Raw genomic sequence first — 22639 nt, 5'->3', positions numbered from 1 at the left:
CAGGAGAGCGTCTGCTGCATGGAGCGGCAATGGTCCGCTGGGAAGATGTGATGTGAGTTGTCCACACCGAGCAAACAGGAAGTGAGTTCCAGAAATTCCCAGGCCTTTAAAGGAGGAGGGGCAGATACCTGTGTACCCAGATGCAGGTCAGCAGAGTTCAAACTGCTGACCAGAGTGTCAGGATGGGCATTGTGGGACACCTCCTGGAGGCCATTGACAGCGACAAAACCAAGTGTGGCGTCTACACTGACAATTTGGTGATCTAACTTTGCCACAAAAAACGCTGTGCCTCTCATCGAGGTGGTTTTATTTTGTCGGCAAAACAGAAGAGTTTTGTCAGTGGAAGGAGCAGTGCAGTGTGGACACCTCTACTGCTTTGTCGGCAAAACCCGACTTTTGTCAACAAACTTGTGTGATGTAGACAAGGCCTTAGATTGTCGGCTCGGTGGGGCAGGAACTATCTTTTTGTTCTGTGGCTGTTCTGTACCTGGCACCGTGGGGTCCTGGCCCATGCCTGGTGCTCCTAGGGGCTATGGTAATATAAATAATAAGGATGTGAGGCAGTGCAACACTGGGGAACAAAAACTTGACAATGGACTCTTCAGTCTAGCAGACAAAGGTGTAACACGAGCCAATGGCTGGAAGCTGAAGCTAGACAAATTCCGACTGGAAATAAGGCGTACATTGTTAACAGTCGGGGGAATTAACCGTTGAAACAAGTTACCAAGGTGGATTCTCCATCACCGGCAATTTTTAAATCAAGCTCGGATGTATTTCTAAGAGCTGCTCTGAGTGCTGTAAGGGTTAAGAAGGAAGAAGAATGAACACATTCCTGGAATCTCTAACTCCTGTCACAGGAGAGTATTTACAGCCTTTACTGTAAGCATTTGGGCTCATAGCTACAGTACATGCTCTGTATGTTGGAGATGCTGGGATAGCCTCTGGGAACTGCTAGGAGCAGCAGAAGTATTGCAATAAAACAGAGAATTCAGGAAGATAAAATCTCCCTTTCAAGATGTAGGGTCAAATTCTGTTAGTTACACTGGTGTAAATCCAGAGTGACTTCAACGCATCCATTTCAGTTTGCTGGTGTGACCGAGAGAAGAATGAGGCCCATACTGCTGAGTTTTTATACTTACAAGGAAATCAGTGAAATTTCAAGGGACTATTGTTCTCGGTACAGCTCAGCTGGCAAATATTATTAAAGGTAGCTCAGCCAATTGCCAGGTGAGTTTTCACCCGTTTCTACCACAGCTGGTTTGGATCAATCTGGGGAGTTGTGTCCAAATGATAATATGGATGACAACTGAGTAAATGAGGTTCCTTTTGGGATCCTGCTATGCTGTAGAATAGGCTGTGGTGATATGGCAAACAGAGCCTGTCAGTTTATGTTAGAAATAATAGGATTTGGGGGTATGTTACATACATATTCACGTATGGGAAATAGTGTTTTGTCAAGCTAAATGAGCATGAATACAGATGCTCAGATTTAATTTTCACTATAGACTGAGTGTGCATTTTTCTTTCTCTGTATCTCTCCATTCCCTCTGTTTATATGTGGGTTTTTTTTGAAAACTTACACTAGGAACGTGGTTTGCTTAAATGGTGCCAGAACTTTCTGTCCTAACAGACTTAGATTTAGATCCTTTTCTGTAGTTGTTGTTTATTGCTTTGGGGAGATATGAAATTTAGTCATAACATTACAAAAGCAGCACACGTGTCAAATATGTTGCTATTGGCTATTTCAAAGGTGACAACAGAAGCAAGAGCGTCATCACTGAACTACTTAAGCACATTGTTGTAGTTTTGTGGGGAAAATACTTGACTATTAGATGGCAGCACTAAAGAGAGGAAATCTCTCCAGCAAACTATATAGAGAATTTATACTAGCGGATGGGGAATATAGATCATTCCAGTGCTTTTGAATATAAGTAACCTTTTCAGATCTCCCAGGGAAACCAGACCTCACCTCATTCAAGAGTGTTCTTTCTGACTTTTTTTTTTTAAGTGAATGGTTTTGAGTGGATAGCCCTGGAGACTGAATTCCTGTGTTTATCCGGAATGTTTTTGCAAAGAAATTGCAGCATTGGGCATCTGTTTCACAAAGAAACTTTCAGCATGCCCTGCACTGATTGGCTCTGGGACTTGAAAACTGCTGACAGTCTTAACTTGTCTGCCCTAGTTAGCTTTGAGATGATGAGAGATCTTTGCTTTGGGAATTTCAGGGTAACATGGTCCTTGCTAGAAATTGTATGTCTAGTGATTGTTGCCAAGCACATCAATGATCTTAGAAACCAGATCCACAAATTCTCTTCAAGAGCATCTGCTAAGCCCTTTGCTTCAGTAGTGATCCAACACGGGCAGCTTGCGCAAAATCCAGATCTGGTGCTTACGTCTCCAGTGCGGACACCAACAGGGTATAAATCACTAGAGTTTTTCCAGTGCCCCAGTAAAAAGATGAATGACTATTGTGTCACTTGAAGTAAATTCCAAAGTGTCATGAATACTCTTATAACACAGGGAACGCTCCAGAGGAAATACCAGCTGCAGTGGTGGGGGCCAGGAGAGAGATCTGCCTGCTCAGAAGCGTTGTAAAGATACAAATGATTAAAAACCCTCAAACGCTGTACGTGTCCACTCACTGTCTCCTCCCTCCTGCATCTCTTCCCTCCCCAAATGCCTCTCAAGCTGCCCCCGCCCCATTAGTGGTTTCAGACATAAGTGTGGGTAACAATCTGAAATGTTGACTTCGCTGGCTGATCTGTTGCATCTGGGCACAATGGGCCAAATCCATCCCCAGGTGCAAATGGAATTGGAGTTATAATTGCTAACACCCAGGATGGATCTGGCCTTGGATGACACGTACCAGAGCCGGTCCTGCTTTATCTGGGAGCGTGTTCACGAAAGGGCTACTGATGTAGAAGAAATAGCTGTGCATACACTCGGAGGAATTCCCTCAGGTAATAAAACAACACGGCATGGAAGCACAGTGCATGTCTGCCACACACCCAGCTCTTAATTACAGCAATAAAGCTTTAATGATATCATGTGTCTCAGGTTAAACTGATGGGGCTAGATAAGCTGTGTGGACAAAGAACACATCTCATCCAGTGCCACTAGAAAACACATGTCTTCCTTTCAGCTTGGTATTTCTGTTTGTTCAAGCACTGTTTGGTACTGCCCCGCAGACACACAATAAAATTGAATTGGTACAGCGGGAAGGGGTAGCGGCAGGGACTAGATGGGCAAAGACAGTAATGCACAGACAGCTGCCACTGAAGTTAATGGTAACCTGCCACTGATTTCAGGGGGGCAGGCCCAGGACTTAATGGTAGTGGGAGAGTTTGGAATCCAGAGGCAGAAATGGGGTGACCATGGCAGTCACTCACTGCATTTTTCTCAAAGCCGTGTTGCCTTCACGTACTGGAGGCTCAAAAAGGTTCGAGTCCAGTACTAGCAATGGGCGAAAGTTTGGGGAAGAGGCAGGTTAGTTTGTGTTCACCCAGACCTTATTATGAATTATTATTATGAGCTATCTGTTATTCGTCTGATGCCATCCACGGGCATTGCTGGAATTGTGCACATTGAACACAGCGGTTGTGTTTAATATAGTGCTGCAAATAACCCTGCCTTTGTCTGTCTTGTCTAGCTAGGCTGCAAGTTCTTCAGGGCAGGGACTCAAAGTGATGAGTTTGTACAGTGCTTAGCATGATGGGGCCCTGATCTTAGCTGGGGCCTCTGGACACTGCCACAATAATAATTTGTTTAAAAAGAAGAGAAGTGCATTGTCTCATTCAAACAGTGATCCGGTCAAAGCTTCAGAGTCTGGATCCAGCTCTGAGCTCTCCCAAAACTTCAGAGATGGGTTGGCCTCAGTGTTTTCATCCTGGCCAATAACCTTATTTTGCCTAGTTGGCCCACTCTTAGTCTCCTTTACAGCAGTGTAAATCAGGAGCAATTCTGCAGAAGCCAGTAGAGCTACCCAGCTGGATCAGCTGTTTTCTTGTCCTTTAACTTCCCCCTCTGCCTGTCTGGGGGTGGGGGTGTTGAGGGCAGAGTACACCAGTAGCCTAGAGATTATTTCCATGCTGACCAAGAGGAACTATCTGTGCTCTGCTCTGTATGGCATAATGCAACGAGTTGAAATGCCATTACACGTTACACACGCACTGTTCTATGGAACTATTGTGGCTTTAACTGACCTTCCATGGAGAGCCTAGGGGACTTCCTGATGAACTGATTTCTGTCTTCAGTGCAAAGAGCCAGCCAATGCTCTGTTAAATGTCCCGCCTGTATTCTGCAGGTGCAAATCCTGTCCCAGCAGAGCCCTCCGGTGGCGGACCTGGTGCATGGCAGGATTTGCGTGGGGTGCCAAGTTTGGCGGCATGAAGGGATTCTGCAACTGGTGAATGGGGACAGGCCAGGGAACCCAACCCCTTAGGAGGGGAAACTCATGAGGCCTGCAGTGGGAATGGGGAAAATTCTCCTTCTCAGCCCTGTCTCATGAGCTGGGTGCAGCGGTGAGCAAGGTTGTGCCCCTAGAAGCACAATCAAGCTAATCATCTATTTTAAGGAGGCTGCCAGGCTAAAATGCCAGGGGCTGGATTCTTGTTTACCTCAAGGCCCCTTCACACCACTCTGGCAGCATAAAGCACCCTTAGCCTGGAAGCAGACCATGTTTTATGATCTCAGTAAGGCACTTTGCATACTGCCCGAGCGCTGTGATGTGTAAATAAGAATCAGGGCCTAGGTCTGAAAAGTTGCTTTACTTGTAAGCAAAACTTTGGCTTATTAAAACTGAAAGTGCTTTTAAAATATAATTTGACGTCGCTCTGTTTATGCTGCTCACGGGTACTCTCGGCAATTCTTTCCACTCAGATGGCAGCCTGCTGTGAAGTCACTGTCCAAAGTTCTCCTGTTGCAATGGGAAATTAAGCCTCCCTATTTCTAATGTAAATAAACTTCTTTTGGGGAGAAACAAGCGGTGACGTGATTCATCAACAGGATACCGTTTCCGTGTTGCCAACTCACATGATTTCATTGCGAGTCTTGCGATAGCTGGTGTTTAGCTCAAAGACCCATTTCCTGGCGCTAAGTGAGCACGGGAAGATCTCAACTTCCATTAAAAAACCCCCGTACATTTCTAGCCTTCGTGACTGCAGAGAAGAGTGTGAAAACGTGATCCAAAGTCTCAGAAAGGAAATTTCTTTTTTTAAAATCACTACATACTGTATTATTTTTGGCTTAAAAATATGAGTTTTTTTCTCATGATTTTTGGGGTGTATCTTATGATTTTTGAGGTCCTGAGGTTGGCAATCATGTGCTTTGCTTTGATTACCCATCACCGATAGCAGTTTTCCACAGCAGAGCAGGAGATCAGCTCTAAAAACCACATCACGTTCACACTTCAGAGAGCAGCTTGGGTATTTCCAGTGCTGAGAACCCCCTTAAGAGCTTGGTTTAGGGGAAGATACAGCAGAGAGCAGGGCTCACAATAGGGATAGGAAATGTCATCAGCTATAGCAGAAAGTGGGACTGTCACATGACAGCCTGTTTCCCTGATCCAGGCACTGGAGCTGGGATAACTTTGCATCTGTCTTTCCACTTCTGCTAAGTGTGACCTGAAGCCCACATACCCCCTCTCCTCCCTTATCCTCTTCATCCCAGCCCTGAGCCCTTCCATTGCATTGTAAACTCTTCAGGGCATGGACTTGTCTCTTGCTATGTGTTTGTACAGCGCCTGGCACAATGGGGCCCAATCCTGGCTGGTGCTTCTGCTTGCGACTTCAGCATTTAATGATAAATCATGGCACATTCATCAGCACCCTGGACACTTCACTCATACATTAGGGGTCATATACTCCATTGCTTGCCCTTTCACAAGCCTCATGTGTCCCCGTCCCCACCCCCTTATCAGACTTGCATTGTTAAAAGGTCCTGTCTTGTTTTTCTTTGTGATATTCCCCACAACTCACACCTCCATTTGGCTGCAATATCCTCGCTTTTGCTCATGCTCACCCTAGCCCCTGTGTCACCCTACAGTTGACCTGGATCTGATGGATTCAATACAAGGAAGGACGTGTTTTTCTAAGGGATTTCCCCCTTTTATTACCTCAGTGGTAGCTTCTGCCTCAGACACTGTAGCTGCACCATGATTCCTGCTCTGACATTTACGGTGACACTAGAGGGACATGTTAGTGATTGCATTGGTCATGAAAAGTCACAGGGACCCTGTGAGGACTAGAACCCTGGCTAGGCTCAGAATATTGCCTAGATTCACTGGAACTATACTGAATTGCTGGCAACCTGCCCCACATTGCTGGAGTCATTTAAAACTGCCCTGGGGAATGCACTGGAGGGACTAATTCTGATTGGGCAGGGACAGGTTTAATCACATCAATGGTCTTTGTGACTTTATATGAGCCAAGTCCTCAACTGGTGTAAACTGGCAATGAAATCAATGGAGCTGTGCTGATTTACTCCAGTTGAGGAACTGACCCTATTGCTGTTAGGAAAGGACCCCAGAGGGCTCGCTGATGTGACCTGAGGAGTTCGCTTTAGCTTATGAATAGAGAGGGGAAAGCCACTGAGCAGTTCAGCTCCCTTGGACTAGACGCCTTGTGAGACTCTGACTTACACATGGGAGTTACATGGCTCTGGGCACTACCTTTCCCAGGCCGGAAGCACTCATGTGCCAGCAATGCCCCTCTGCCATGTACATTGGTCAAACTGGACAGTCTCTACGTAAAAGAATAAATGGACACAAATCAGATGTCAAGAATTATAACATTCATAAACCAGTTGGAGAACACTTCAATCTCTCTGGTCACGCAATCACAGACATGAAGGTCGCTATCTTAAAACAAAAAAACTTCAATTCCAGACTCCAGCGAGAAACTGCTGAATTGGAATTCATTTGCAAATTGGATACTATTAATTTAGGCTTAAATAGAGACTGGGAGTGGCTAAGTCATTATGCAAGGTAGCCTGTTTCCTCTTGTTTTTTCCTACCCCCCCCCCCCCCCCAGATGTTCTGGTTTAACTTGGATTTAAACTTGGAGAGTGGTCAGTTTAGATGAGCTATTACCAGCAGGAGAGTGAGTTTGTGTGTGTATGGGGGTGGGGGGGATGTGAGAAAACCTGGATCTATGCAGGAAATAGCCCGACTTGATTATGTAAAGACTTGTCACTTTGGATGGGCTAGCACCAGCAGGAGAGTGAATTTGTGTGGGGGGGTGGAGGGTGAGAAAACCTGGCTTTGTGCTGGAAATGGCCCACCTGTTGATCACTTTAGATAAGCTATTACCAGCAGGACAGTGGGGTGGGAGGAGGTATTGTTTCATATTCTCTGTGTGTATATAAAGTCTGCTGCAGTTTCCACGGTATACATCTGATGAAGTGAGCTGTAGCTCACGAAAGCTCATGCTCAAATAAATTGGTTAGTCTCTAAGGTGCCACAAGTACTCCTTTTCTCTTGGTTAAGGCTCTCACAGCTGAGTGTAACTCCAGCTTTCCATATGAAACCAGTCTCTAGGGGTGGAGTGCAGGGGGTACTGCAAGGGTACCGGAACCTGCGAGGCAGCTGTTGGGGGGGTTTGGGGAGGGCACGGAACGGTGTTCTATATTGGCTGCAGGGGGAGTCGTGCATGGATGTACTCAGACTTCAGTGTTATGAAAGACTTGAGCAACTCTGCCTGGCCCTTCAGTAGCTTTATCATCCTCTCCTGTCCATCTATCATCCGCTCCTTCCCCATCTCCTTTCAGGCTATCCCACCTGAGTTTTTCATTAACTGTCTCCCTCCATGCTCTTGTTTTGCCATCTGCTGTATCTGTTGACTGCAGCACTTCTCAAAAAAAAGGAGTAATGGTCTCAAGCTGCAGTGGGGGAGGTTTAGATTGGATATTAGGAAAAACTTTTTCACTAAGAGGGTGGTGAAACACTGGAATGCATTACCTAGGGAGGTGGTAGAATCTCCTTCCTTAGAGGTTTTTAAGGTCAGGCTTGACAAAGCCCTGGCTGGGATGATTTAACTGGGAATTGGTCCTGCTTCGAGCAGGGGGTTGGACTAGATGACCTTCTGGGGTCCCTTCCAACCCTTATATTCTATGATTCTATGATTCTATGAAAACATATTCTCCTTACTCCTCTTGGTTTGGCGCCTTATCTGCTGAAGGTGCTCCGTCGGTGTGTAGGAGTTGGTCCTCAGTGTGCAGAAGCCAAAGAAGCAATGAGCAGAGACAATATTGTGAGTGCATTCAAAGCCAAAAATCAAAGTCACATACACCTCTTACTCACTGTCTCTTGGCTAGGACACAGCTCAGCAAGAGTCCCAAATGTGGTGAATTCGGTGGGGCAACATAAGCAAATGCAATGTCTACACTGACATTGCGTCATTCAAAATACATGGCAAAAGGCTCTGTGCCTCTCGTCGAGGTGGTTTTATTTTGTCAGCATAGCAGGGGAGTTACATCGGTGGGAGGAGCATTTCCGTGTGTATACCTCCACCATTTTGTCGATGAAAGCTGACTTTTGTCAACAAAACTGTATAGTGTAGACAAGACCTAACTACTTAATCCTTATGTTGCCCATGGGAGGGAGAACTCTGCTCTAGCTAGCAGTTTCCTTGTAGTGAGACAAGGCCTGAATGGCTTCTCACAGCCAGAGTTGAATAAGTAAGGAATAAAGCATCCAGCAGCCAAAGACTTTGTAAATGAATATCAAGGTCTCCTGGCTAGGGTGACCAGACAGCAAGCATGAAAAATTGGGACACTTTTTTGGGGGGTGGGGGGGAGATAGTTGCACATATAACACAAAAACCCTAATATTGGGACGATCCCCATAAAATTGGGATGTCTGCTCACCCTACTCCTGGCAGCCAGAGAGGCAAATTCACTTCTGATGCAAGTCCACAAAGTCAGGGATAAATTAGGCCTTGAATCCTAAATGCTCAGTCTGGCTTGTGCAGACTATCCCCTGGCCAAAACCTCAATGTGAATGATTGCAGAGCATAACAGGGTGACGGCCACCCAAGCACCCCTCTGTGGCCTGAAGTCGCTCAGCAAGCACCCTGCCCCAATAATTTCCTTCCTTGGACTCCTCCCAAACTCCAGATCACAAGCCAAAGTTAGTTAATACCCTCCCCTTTTGCAGCCCTGATTTTTATTTAGTCCTCTGTGTAGACACTGGCCTTCCAGACCCCTAGCCCAGTTCCGTGCCTCTAACTCTGTCTCTTAGGAAGGGAGTCCTTAGCCATCCTTCCCAGAGCTGGATCCCAGGTTGCCGTCTCTCCCCTGATTCAGCCACCACGCCCAGGCTTTGCGCTTTGCCTGGCTCAAGCTCAGCCTTCTTGTGCTGCTTCCAAACATCTTCTGGGGTCAGGGTCTTTCCTGCAGGAGCCTTTCTCACTCTCTGCAGTTTCCTGAGCTTCTCCCTCTCTCCTGCACCTGCCTGTTGCTCGTACAGGGGACACCTGTTCTCTATTACATGACCTCCCAGATGGGGAGGTGAGTTATACTTGTCACCGGTGGACCAAGGCCCATTGCTCCTTAAGGGGTCAGCCACCCTGTGACACGGAGTAAAGGCCAGGTTTTTTAAAGATATTTCGGTGGCTAAAGATGCAGATAGGTCCCTAAGTGTGTTTGGGCACCTAACTCCTACCAGGGTCCTATCTGCATCATTAGACACCTAAAATCTGGCCCTTCAAGATGCCCTTAGACCAGTTTCAGTGCTTAAACCTCTCCCAACACACATTGATAAGCACACACTGAGGGAAGGGTTATACTTCTGGAGCCAGCAGAGAAGGAGATAGAGAGACACAGAGGGAGCTGATGGAGATGCAGCTATCTGCTGTGGTTGCTTTATTGTTCTGGCAGCAAACCTGAAACCAACAGGAAAGTGAGGATGGGGAGGGGGAGTTCTCAGACATTTAAAGGGACAGGACCTCACATTCCTCCACTCTACTTTTAAACAATTTCCCAAATATATATACACACATTATTGTTCACATAGCTAACATAGACCAATATGTGACCTAACTAAAAGTTGCGGGTAGACTATGGCAGAATGTGAATTTGCAAGGGATGATTTTGCCCTGGAATAGCAACTGATTAACTGACCAACTTATACATTCAGGTGCACAACTGGTTTTCGCACTCTGTTCGGGTGACGGTGATGCAGCAGTGTCCTGAACAACAGGGACAGTCAGCGGTAAGGAATCAGCTGGATCTGGCACCAAAGACTTTTCCACCAACTTGTCGAAATTAGGAGTTGTAACAGAAGGAGGTTCAATAAGAGGACTTTCTGTTCCTCCGGGAACATCCCTGGACTCCAGTACTTGTAGAGGCTGCAGCTGGTCCAGGTGTCATTTCCATAAAATACCACAGGATAATCTGATCACAAACGAAACAGGTCCTGTGCATTTTACAAGTTCTCCAGGTACCCATTTCACTCCACACCCTATATTAGCAAGTCTACACTAGGTCTCATTGAAAAGGACAATGGCAAGTCTCATGTCATCATTCAGTTTGCCTTGCTTGGGATTTGGCTACATGTGAGGCCCTGAAAAGAAAAGAAAACTTCAAGAAAAGAATTGCAAGTGGAGGGAGTAGCTCATCCATTTGTAGCAGGATGGTATGAACCAGAGCTTATGTGTTCAATTCCATTTGAAGCTAGGAACCTCTGAAATTCCTCAGAACAGAACTTTTACCCTTCTCTGTGACTGAAGGAAAGTATGAATCATTTTTTTGACAGATCTTGGCTTGAGAAGCTCAAGGTGAGTTGGATCAAGACAATTACAAGATCAAGACAATTACAAAAGCACCTCGAAATCTTCAAGAAATACTGGGCAGACACTTCAAAGTTTTTGAAAAAGAGGTTGGACAGATGAGCCATGTACCAGAGAAGCTCACTGTTAGGTCTAAAAGTCAGCTGAAATATGGAAAGCCCAGAGTTGTGCCTTTTCCTTTGAAGCCTCTGGTGGAAGCTGATTATTAGTGAACATCCGAGTCTTGTTACTGGTTTCACATGGTGAGTGGCTACATCTCTCATTCCAGGGATCAAGGAGGATGTCTCAGTCTGAATTTGTGGAGTTTTCAAAGTGACACTGAATTCAGTTTTATGTGCAGACCAGTAACCACTTCCTCTTACTGAAGATTTGTTTGCTACTCTTAGTGGTGGACAGTGTTTCAGTACATTGGATTTGCTCAGTGCATACCTACAAATGGAGATAGATCTGGCATCTCACACATATCTCACAATCAACACACAAGGAGAACTTGTGACAAAGTCTGGTGATAGGTAGATGCAGCTCCAGTATCAAGCTCACTCTTGTAGGAACTCCTTCGATCAAGAGTGTAACCCAGATGCCATCCCTGACTCCAGCTTCCAATAACATGCGTAATGCTAGGTCTTGGCTAGTGTCACTAAAGTTCTTGTCTTTTTACACATTATGAATTCCCAGCTTCGATCCTTTCTTAGGTTTAGTCTTCATAGATGTCTTCTGGGATGTAGTTACTCTGTGTTGTTGGTTGTTGAACTGTGTGACAGCGCTGTGTCCTTTCTTCTGGCGTACCCAGCAATCCTTCTCAGTGTGTGTGGTTTGCGCACAGTTGCCCCATAGAATGTTTCTGTGGTCTTCTGTCTTACCGATGCAGGAGGTGAACTACTTAGTTCACCCTAAAGTCCAGAGAATCCTTCCCTGTGCTCTCCATTGCAACTGCCACTTCAACAGTCTTCTCGAATTTAAGCGCTGATACAGTCAGTAACTTCTTCCGGACCTGGTCACTGTGTAACTCAGAGACTAATTGGTCACGCAGGGCACCACTTAATGTTTGTCCAAACTGCCAATGCTCAGACAACTTCCTTAAAGCAGCAACAAACTGTGCTACTGACTCTCCACTTCCCTGATGTCCCCGGTGAAACTGATATGGGTCTGCTATCGTCAGTGGGGTAGGAGGAAAAGGGTCCTGCGTCGCTGCGGAGCTTGTGGCATGCCTGGCAGCTCCAGGCACAGCTGGAGACAATAGGTCACACAAGCAGTCCGTTCGCCTGCTGACCTGTCACTGTCAGCGAGGTTGAAACTTGTCCATCCGGAATGGAGTTGCAAGCTACAAATTGCTCAAAACGTTTGCAATACACCACCCAGGATTGGCGGATTTTGTCGACCTCACCAACATTGCCCACAAAAGGTGCGATCTCTCTGTTCTCCTGTTGGACTTCACATCCCCTGGATGCCATTTCCACAGGGAAATTCTCCTCCTCCCTTTTTTTTAAATTATGCACTATCTGCATCTGATTGCCCTCCGCTGGCTGTGCTGACCTACTCCTTTGGCTGCACAAAGGTTCCCCCCGCACCCCCTCCCCCCCCCGGGTAGACTAAGCCATTTCTCAACCTAGTTACCTGACGTTAAGAAAGATGGCTGCTTGCTGAGACTCCCCTCTCAGTGCTCGGTGTGAACAGTGACTGCAGACCCTTATCCATGATTCTATCTTTATTTGCCTACTTCCCCCTCTCTAGCTGGCTGGTTCACGCTGTCCCCAGAGCAAAAACAGGAGTCTGGCACCCTGTGCCTCTCGGTGAACGTAACCCCTTTGTTTATAGTATTGTTTACTTTTTCTTCTTCTTGGGCAGGCAATGGGAACACTGGACAGTCCTGGGATATAATTTCCTCATTGCCAAATGTTATATTTCTGGAGTCAGCAGAGAAGGGGACAGACAGACAGATGCAGAGAGGGAGCTGATGGACACTCAGCTGTCTGCTGTGGCGGCTTCATTGTTCTTACAACAAAACATCTGCCTTTCCACTGCATTTCACACTCCTTTACCCTGTCTCTTTCAAGCAAATACAAGAGGTGGCAAATTGCCACTCCTGGAGACCGGCGCTTGATTTATCTATGGAATGGCAGAAGACTCGAGACCAGCTGTGGAAGTGTCCCAACATTGCCTTCCACATGAGCCTGGAAATATGCATGCTTGGAGTCGGATTAACTCCTCCCTTCGCAGCGAGGTCAGAGACGGGCCATTGGATGTGAATGACTTTCCTAAGCCCTGTTCACACAGTAACTTTCGACTGCATTTGTAACCAGCTAGTGGGCTCTAAAAGTGATCAGTGTCCTTCCAGCGCAGGGTTAATGCTCTGTACTGATGGTAGCTAAACATGTGGTGTTCTTAATGCCACAGGCCTTAGTTGACACTGTGCTGTCTTCTGTAACCAGGTCATAATGACACTGGAGCGCATCTGAGCGTATGTCTACCCTGGGAGCCGGAGGTGTAATTCCCAACTAAGGAGACTTACCTGCACTAGCTCTGATCACGCGAATTTGCTAAAAATAGAGCGTAACTGTGGTGGCAGGACGGGCGGTTGTCCCAAGTATAATCCTAGTCTTGGACAAGTATGTTCTGTGGGCAGCTAGCCCCTTCCACTACTCACCCCATGGCTACATTCTATTTTTAGGGTGCTAGTTCGTCAGAGCTAGTACGGGTATGTCTCCTTGAACTGAGAATTACACCCCCAGCTCAAAGTGTAGACACACCCTGGGGCTCCGAGAAGCTACAGTGATACAAATAGTCAACATTAATTAGGCTCTGTGGACAGACCCCCTCAACTATGCCTGTGTAACTAGTTTGGCCAATCTGCCTTTCTCCCAGCTCTCTGTGGTGGGACATCCCAGAGTGCATTGCTCCACACGTGGCTGGTGCTGCTCTGTGTGCATGTTTTCTAGGCATTTTTTCTCCTGCTGAGGCATTATGGGATAGCTGCCCAGATTTTTCCGTAATGCACACCAGGCAGCCGGGAAGCACTGTAGGTGCGGATGCCCAGATCCACTTTTCCCATGGTTCTGTTGTGAAAAAAGTCGCTGTTTTGCTTCAGTTAGACCACGTTTGTGGTAACCATCTCAGATGGGTCTCTTGAGCTGGTTCCAAAAACATGGTTGTCCTGGCAGCACAAGTTGTCCTTCTACGACTCATTTTCCTGGGGTATCCTTCTATTGTCAGTGGCGATATGTGGGTGGGTTTAATCTAGATCGGAGTGGGCAAACTCCCCTCAGGGCTTAGGATCCAGCCCGTGGGACTGCCACTCCCGTGGCGCCGCACCACTCCGGGAAGCGACCACACCACGTCCCTGCAGCCCCTGAGGATGGGGGTGAGGATGGGCAGAGAGCTCCGCACGCTGCTCTTGCCTGTGGGTACCTCCCCCGAAGCTCCCATTGGTCAGAAACGGCTTAGCGCAGCCAATGGGGGCTTTGGGGGAGGTACCCACAGGCGAGGGAAACACGCGGAGCCCTCTGCGCCCCCCCCCCCCAGGGGCCACGCAGGGACATGGTGCCGGCCGCTTCCCAGAGTGGCATGGGGCCGGGGCCGCGGCAGGCAGGGAGCCTGCCTGGCCCCAGTGCGCGCTGCTGCCATCCTGGAGCCGCTCCAGGTAAGCGGTGCCAGGGCAAAGCCTGAACCCCTCCTACACGCCACACCCCAACTCCCTGTCCTGAGCCCCCTGTCGGATCCCCCACCCCTCCTGCACCCCAACTCCCTGCCCTGAGCCCCCTGTCGCATCCTGCACCCCAACTCCCTACCCTGAGCTCCCTCCTGCACCCCACACCCTTCCTGCACCTTAACCCCCTGACCTGAGCCCCCTCCTGCACTCCACATCCCCTCCCACACCCCACACTCTGCCCCCCGTACCTCAACCCCTTGCGCCGGCCCTGCAAGCAATTTCCCCACCCAGATGTGGTCCTCGGGCCAAAAAATTTGCCCACACCTGATCTAGATCTACTAATATGTGAAAACTTCCCTCTTTGTCTACTCTGTTGTGTAGGGCAGCTTCTTGCCAACACGGTTAGTAAACTCAGCTTGACAAGTTTCCAGTTAAGGAAGCTAGTTAAGGAAACATCTTTTTCAGAGTTTTATTGTCAGGTATTTCAGTCCCTTTCAGAGCAACTGTTTGAATTACCAGTGGACTGAAATTGTTGGCTATAAGCCGGAATCAAGAGGTTTCGCTTTCAGCGTGCTCCAGCTTTTGTTTTGTGTCACAAACTATGTTGCCAGACTATAGTAACAAAGGGGCTGTGCCACAGTGCGTGTTTGAAAAACAGGTGTGGGGTGAAAGCAAGTCACATAATGGGCTGGGTGGGTGCTTGTGTTCCTTGTGGCCCATTGCAACAGGTCAATTTCAGTGTTAATAAGCAAACACTATTCAAGGTGTTTACATGAGCTGTTTATGGGATGCGTGTTTCAGTGCAGTTTATGCCTCTTTGTAAGTGACTCTGCTCCTTACTATCAAAGTACTTGTATGGCCCCTATAACTACAGCACTCCCAAAACATCAGTTAACTCCATAGTGAGGTAGGGGTGTATTAACCCCATTTCACAGATGGGGAAACTGAGGAAATGAGCGTTTAAAGCCAAGATTCTTAAAAATGAATGCTCATAATTTGTTGTCTTAATCCACTCCTAGGCACCTGAAGGGCTTGTCAATAGAATATAGTTTTTCTGCATTAACTATCCCAGTAGAGTGGCAATAACTACAACAAAACTAGTTTGGATGCAGAGCTACCAGTAGGAAAGTGTTTAGACTGGTCTAGCTTATTCTGGTTTGGGAACTGAAATAATCTATGTTGGTATAACTGCATTTACGATAGGATTTATGCCAGTGTGTGTATGTCAGGAAACAAAATCCCTCCTCTAACCAACATTGTTATGCTGGTAAAACTCTTCAGTGTAAACCAGCCCTAAAGAAATGGTCTGATTTGTCAAAAGGGGAGAGCACTCAGCAGCTGCCATTCAAGTCAAACTAAGGGACAGATCCTGTGCAGACTCAAGCTCTGGTTTTTGCAGAGCCAGTAAGGAGTCAGATAGTTTGTCTGAACTTTTGGAGGGCTGTGGGAACCAGAAAGGAAGGATGTTTTTTGAGATTAAGACACTGAAACTGCCAGAGATGTGGATCCCCAGCTCTGCCACTGACTGCATGTGTGACCTTGGGCAAGTCACATCATCTCTCTGTGCCTCAGATCCCCCTCTGGAGAAAGGAGATAAAATCCTTCCTACCTCCCTGTGATGGGGCCTCCGCCCCACACTGGCCTGTAAGGAGCCCTAGAGAGGCTGCGCAGAAAGGAGAGGGGCTGCGAGGAGCAGCCAATGAGGGCCTGGCAGGCCCATATAAGAAGAGCTGCAGGGGAGAGCAGCTTCAGTAGCTGCCTGGAGCTCAAGGAAGGAAGTTTAGGCTCCTAGCAGGAGGAAGAGGTACCAGCACTGTGGACAGAGCACTGCTGCCAGCAGCGACCAGGGAAGCTAGAGAGAGCTCCTGGCTGGCTGCTAAGAGTGGCATGCTAAGGCCCTAAGGTAAGGGCAGAGAAGGTGCTGGAGCTGCAGGAAAGTGGCTCAGGGAAATAGATGGAGAGGTTGGAAGGGATGCAGCATGTGGCTGCCATCTCCAGCGTCCCTGGGCCAGGACCCGGAGTAGTGGGTGGGCCTAAGTCATTCCCCCCAGCCTCCCCTCACCACTGAGGAAGTGGCTGGACCATTGGACTGTGGTACCATCCCCTGGAAGGGGAGAGCACAGAGTACGGCACAGCCAGAGGGCTGTGTCCTGAAGAGGACACCGTGGTCCTTGGAGTGACACAGGTCCAGGAGCAGAAGTGATGGCGGGCGTGACACCACCAACAGTCACTGAACCCACCTGTGGAGCTGATCCGCAAGATGACCAGCAGGAGGCGCTAGCGTGGCGAGTTGCACCCCGTCATGCTCCCGCTGTTTGGTTTTGTCTTGTCTGATTACCCGGAGCCTGCAACACATGCTCAGCTTTACACACGGAGTCCTCCCATTGGAGCTATTCACCATGCACACAGCTAAGCAGACGAGTAAGTCTTTGCAAGATCGTGGCCATAAACTGTAAATTCTTTGGGGCAGCTACTGACTCTCACTGCATGTCTGTACAAAACCCAGCACCGTGGGGGTCCAGATCTCAGCTGGGCCTCTAGGTGCTACTACACTATAAATCATAGTAACCGAACATCGCAGCCCTCTAACATCCTGCCAGCACTAGTCGGTAATGCAGTGATAAAACGTCCACGGTGACTGTTCCACACTACGGTCCATAATTAACTTCAGATGCCGGTTTTCTGAATGCAGTAAAATCTGTAATCCTTTAGTGAGTAACCACAGCCGGCCAGCCACATTAACCCAGCTTAGCATCGTGTGGTCTGCCATCTATTCATTGAGAAAGGGCCAGTGACTTATGATCTCATTCCTGTGTGCTTACTAGAAGCTATCCTAACATAACCGCAATATTTGCCAAGTAAATATCGGGTGACATCTGCTATTTGGAAATCAAATCAGATGGGTTGTGTTTCTGGGTGGTCTTGAAGCATGAGCTTTGTAACGTGCTTTCCAAGGTCTGCATACTTGGGTTTGTGTAACAGACATGGCGTGTTTGTTATTCTTTGTTTTCAGTGGCCTGTGTTTTGCTGGGTCTGGCCTGAATCTGAAATATGAAGCACCTACAATGTTATTCTAAAGGTTCAGCTTGTACTCCTGAAGGATGAAATTCACTGCTCTGCCGAGGAACGGCAGAAGGCTGATGCAAGCCCTGTTTGGATGGCTTAAGTGGTGCATTCACCCTTTGCACGGGTTGAATCCCAATCAAATGTTATTACTGTAACTCTCAGCTCAAGTGGTGTTGGCACCAACAAGGGCTGGATTCAAATAGTGGGGGGGAGGGATAGCTCAGTGGTTTGAGCATTGGCCTGCTAAACCGAGGGTTATGAGTTCAATCCTTGAGGGGACCATTTAGGGATTGGGGCAAAAATTGGGGATTGGTCCTGCTTTGAGCAGGGGGTTGGACTAGATGACCTCCTGAGGTCCCTTCCAACCCTGAGATTCTATGATTCCTCTTAAAACTAACAAACACCACTGGCTCGAGCCCCCATTCAGAATTGCTGGGATCTTTAACCACCTTCCCAGAGCGCCCATAATACACCATCCTTCCCCACTCGCAGGCACCAAAACAAGGAAAACTCTCCGGGGGGAGAACGGGAAAACACAGCAACAAGCAAAATGAACGATAATAAATAAAACACTCTCCCATGGTGACGGAGTCCATTAATTCAGTTCCTTACCCACCGCTGGGAATGCCCAGTAGGCAACTGTCCCTTTACCATTACGCGTCTCATCTGCTAAAGCCCACGCATGGTTTTGTGTCAGTGGGTTGCCCTGAGGCGCACTTGGGCAGGCCTGTCTCTGGCCCCTAGCAAAGTTCTGCCGGGTCCTGGCCCGAGGCTCCTCCACCCAACCTAGCGATAGTGATTTCAGCTTTAATTCGGGGCTGGATAGGATGGGCCTCACCAGCTTTCCCTCCGCTCTGCCAGCCTCAGGGCAGAACAGTGCAGGCCGCCCCCCCCCCCCGCAAACTCCTGAAGCACCATAACAATGTTATGTCATTGACAGTCCCCTTGCGCATTCCAGTCCATCTTGCCACCCAGAGGTGGGCTAGATAGATCAGAGGTGGGCTAGCCCCCGGCCCCTCCCCACAGCCTCAGCTCGCCCTGCTGCCAGCGCTCTGGGCGGCGGGGCTGCGAGCTCCTGCCGGGCAGCGCAGCGGCATGGCTGGCTCTGGCTGGGTGGCTCAGCTGCCAGTCCTGGTGCTCTGAGCGGCATGGTAAGGGGTTGGGGAGCGGTGGGGTTGGATAAGGGGCAGGGGGTCCCAGGGGGCAGTCAGGGGACAGGGAGCAGTGGGTGGTTGGATAGGGGTGGGGTCCTGGGGGGGCCTGTCAGGAGGTGGGAATGTGGATAGGGGTTGGGGCAGTCAGGGGACAGGGAGTGGGGGGGGGTTAGATAGGGGGTGAGGTCCCAGGGGGACGGTTAGGGGTGAGGGGGTCCCAGGAGGGAGTGGTCAGGGGACAAGGAGCAGGGGGGGTTGGATGGGTCAGGAGTTCTGAGGGGGGGCAGTCAGGGGGCAGGAAGTGGGAGGGGGCATATGGGGGCAGGGGCCAGGCTGTTTGGGGAGGCACAGCCTTCCCTACCCAGCCCTTCGTACAGTTTCGGAACCCCGATGTGGCCCTCAGGCCAAAACGTTTGCCCACCCCTGTGATAGATGGTCATTTTACACCAAAAATCACAACAATATTCAGGTTATTCCCAGTCCCAAAGAACCAGTCACTTACCCCAGGTCATTTGTACTCAGATCTCAAACCACAGAGAACGCCTGTTGCCAGTCCTGTAATAAACTAACTAAAGACTTTTAACTAAGAAAAGAAATGAGAGTTATTTACAAGGTTAAAACAGGAAACACACATACACGACTTAGAGTCTTAGATTTAAAAAGGTAATGGAAGCTTATCTAATAAGAGGTTTCAGAGGAACAGCCGTGTTAGTCTGTATTCGCAAAAAGAAAAGGAGGACTTGTGGCACCTTAGAGACTAACCAATTTATTTGAGCATGAGCTTTCGTGAGCTACAGCTCACTTCATCAGATGCTCAAATAAATTGGTTAGTCTCTAAGGTGCCACAAGTACTCCTTTTCTTTTATCTAATAAGGATCTCTATATGTCCTTTAGGGCTGACCCATGCCAGTCCCTATTTGGGGAACTCCTGCTTATGTTTAGAAAGCTTTGCCCCTCAGACGCCAGACAGCTAATGACTCCAGTTTCTCCTTGTTGCGGATTTTTATCCCCTTCACCCCAGAAGCCAAGCGGATGGGATGAGTTCATGTGCAGGGCTCCCCTTCCTGGAGGGAGTTGTGAATGCAGTCAACAAGGTCTCTTTCCTTTGATGCTACACAATGCCTCATTTGCTTTCAATGTGCAGGACGAGCGCTTTACCTTAATTAATGCTGCTTTTCCTGTTTGGTGAGTTACACAGTTACAGAGATTTGCAATGCAAACACTCAGTATAACTTTATACCATGGGATAGAGATATTGTAAGTAGGATTAATACACGCAACATCCTGCAAGCATTCCATAAAGTCTAAACACTAAACACAGTCTCATAGCACTAACACCTCCAGGGTGAGGCTCATCCATTGCACTGCGGGTGTGCTGACCCCTGCGATTTCCCCAAATGCGGGAAACTCGACTGCATAATTTGTGGTAACTAGTAGGTGATCCTGACTGCTTCCAGCTGTGCACCTGTCAGCATTCACTGAGGCCCTGGGCCTTTAACATAACCTGGCACCTGGTCTGTCAGTATCACAGAGCCCTCTTCATACTGTACCCCACCCCATCAAGGATGTGTCTCAGGATCATCTCTGTTACCAAAGACCTTTCAATAGTACAGAATCTTCAGCAGGAAACCAGTAGCATATAGGCCCTTCACAACAACCTAGAAGCTGTGACCCCCCACCCCCTCATCTCTCACTTCAGTCCCATTACCCAATTTGGAGGTTGCATACAATTATAGTGGCTCCCAAAGTGGCTCTGGAGGGATTCTGGGTAGAAAGTGTATGCAGATGAAGCAGCTTTGAAGCTATTCTTCTCCCATTCACCAATAAATGGGAGCAGAGAGCGCCAGGCCACTGGCCTTACATTACAGTTTTACTCTTCCCATTCGAAAGCTCCATATTTATATGGCTGTGAAAGTGCAATCTCATCCCGAAAACAAGGTGAGGGTTTGCTGTTCACTTCTACCCTCCTGACCACCGAGGGACCCTCAAACCTATTCAAATATGTGACCATGTTGCTCTCTAATGGCTGCAGCCTATAAGCCGCAAAGCTGCTATAGCTAAGCAAGATGGTTAATGTCAGACTGAGGGTATGTCTACACTAGGGTGAGCAGACGTCCCGATTATCGGGACCATCCTGATATTAGGGGCTTTGTCTTTATACGCAACTACCACCCCCCAAAAAAAGTATCCCAATTTTTCACACTTGCTGTCTGCTCACCCTAGTCTACACTGCAATTAGACACCCACAGCAGGCCTGTGCCAGCTGCCTCGGGCTCGCAGGGCTCGGGCTAAGGGGCTGTTTAATTGTGGTGTAGGTGTTCAGACGGGGGCTGGAGCCAGTTGCTGTCTCTTGTATTTAAGTTAATAGCAGCATTATAGGGTGCCTCAGATCACACCCATAAGGCACAGCATGGTACCACGCTCAAGTCCCATGAGAAAGGCGGCAGAGCTGAGTTAGTCCTTTGAAACTAATGCCGGCTGCACCACAATGAATGCCTCCAGCACCACACTGGGAAGACAGTAATAGTTCCTGGAAGTATCTCATTGATTGACACCAGCTGAGGATCTGATCCAGATGTGAAAATTCAGGTTAGCCTTGCTATTTAGAGTCCCAGAGTCCAGGGGTCTATTATAGGAGTTGGTGGGTGAGGTTCTGTGGCCTGCAATGTACAGAAGGTCAGACTAGATGATCATGATGGGCCCTTCTGACCTGAAAGTCTATGAGGTCTCCTGAGTCCCAGTCTATTGCTCTAGCTACTAGGCCAAGTGCAAGGACTAAAAGCTGTTGAACGTGCTTTTGTAACATGACAGCCCCGGGTTGGGTCACTGGAAGTGAGGATCAAACCCAGCCCCTGTGGATCTTAAATAAATAATAATAATAAACCCCCACGAGTGTCTACTGTCTGAGCGAAACCACTCAGTTCTGTTAACAAAAAGGCAGTAGGGGGCTCCTAAGCCTCAGTGTGGTTCAGAGAGGAACTGAGTCATTCTCTGTGAGCTCGGGTTACACTTATGGGGCCTGAGCTCCCTATTCATACACAACTGGCCTCCACGTAAGAAACTGCTGGACTTTTGAACTCAACAGAAAGAACACTGGGCGTTGAGTGAGGCCCCACCGTGGCCCTCGTCCCACGGCACATGCTTTGATAAAATCACCTTTAATTACACAAGCCTGTTTCCTTACTATTATTTTTGGATGTGTTGACGTTTATAACTAACACTGAGATAAAGTAAAATGGCAATGTCCCAGGGCCTGGGAAGCCGAGTGTTGGCGTGAAGCGTGATCCAGATGTGGAAGGGAAGCGATGGTATCCGGGAGGGAGGAGAGATGTTTGGGCTCACTCAAAGTCAGCCGTTTAGCTTTGGATGCTGATCATGAGGCCAAGGCTTTGCTGTTTGCTCAGCCACAAGATGACCAGAAAACGAAGCCAAGGGCAAGTTGCCCAAGTGGTCATGCAGCGTATCAATGGGTGACTGGTGAGGCCTGTCTGTTGTTTTCTGGGTCATGTTTTATGTGTTCAGACTGGTTTACTAGTCTCTACTAATGAAAAGCTCTGATTGGTGGTTCTTCTTCCTGGCGTTAATCCCATCAAATGAGGTCCGCTCTACGCGTCCCACCCCACCAAAGTGCTACATCCTCTAGCACGCCCCGTGCTAACATGTCTTCCTTTATGACATCCCACCACTTCTTCTTGGGCATCTGTCTTTTTTCTTCCATCTTGACCTGTTGGACTTCCTCACTCACATCGTTGTCAGGGCTGCGCTTCACAGAGCCAAACCATCTGCCTGCTCCCATTTTTGTTTATGGGTGTTACTTTGAAGTTGTCTCTAATATACACATTCTTTAGGGGTATGCAGTGTTGTAGCCATGTCGGCCCCAGGATATTAGCGAGACAAGGCAGGGGAAGGTACTATCTTTTATTGGCTCAACTTCTGTTGGTGAGAGAGACAAGCTTTAGAGCCGCACAGAGCTCTGCTTCAGGTCTGGG

General features: G+C 48.2%; 1 pseudogene; it reads left to right on the top strand.

Annotated features, from left to right (window-relative positions):
- Nucleotides 1–19967: 19967 nt before the first annotated feature.
- LOC125630721 (U1 spliceosomal RNA) lies at nt 19968–20107 on the top strand (annotated as a pseudogene).
- Nucleotides 20108–22639: the final 2532 nt, after the last annotated feature.

The sequence above is a fragment of the Caretta caretta genome, chromosome 1 (assembly GCF_965140235.1).
Source record: "Caretta caretta isolate rCarCar2 chromosome 1, rCarCar1.hap1, whole genome shotgun sequence".
Lineage (NCBI taxonomy): Eukaryota > Metazoa > Chordata > Testudines > Cheloniidae > Caretta > Caretta caretta.
Note: the sequence above shows the minus strand (reverse complement) of the source record. Positions and strands in the feature narration are given on the sequence as shown.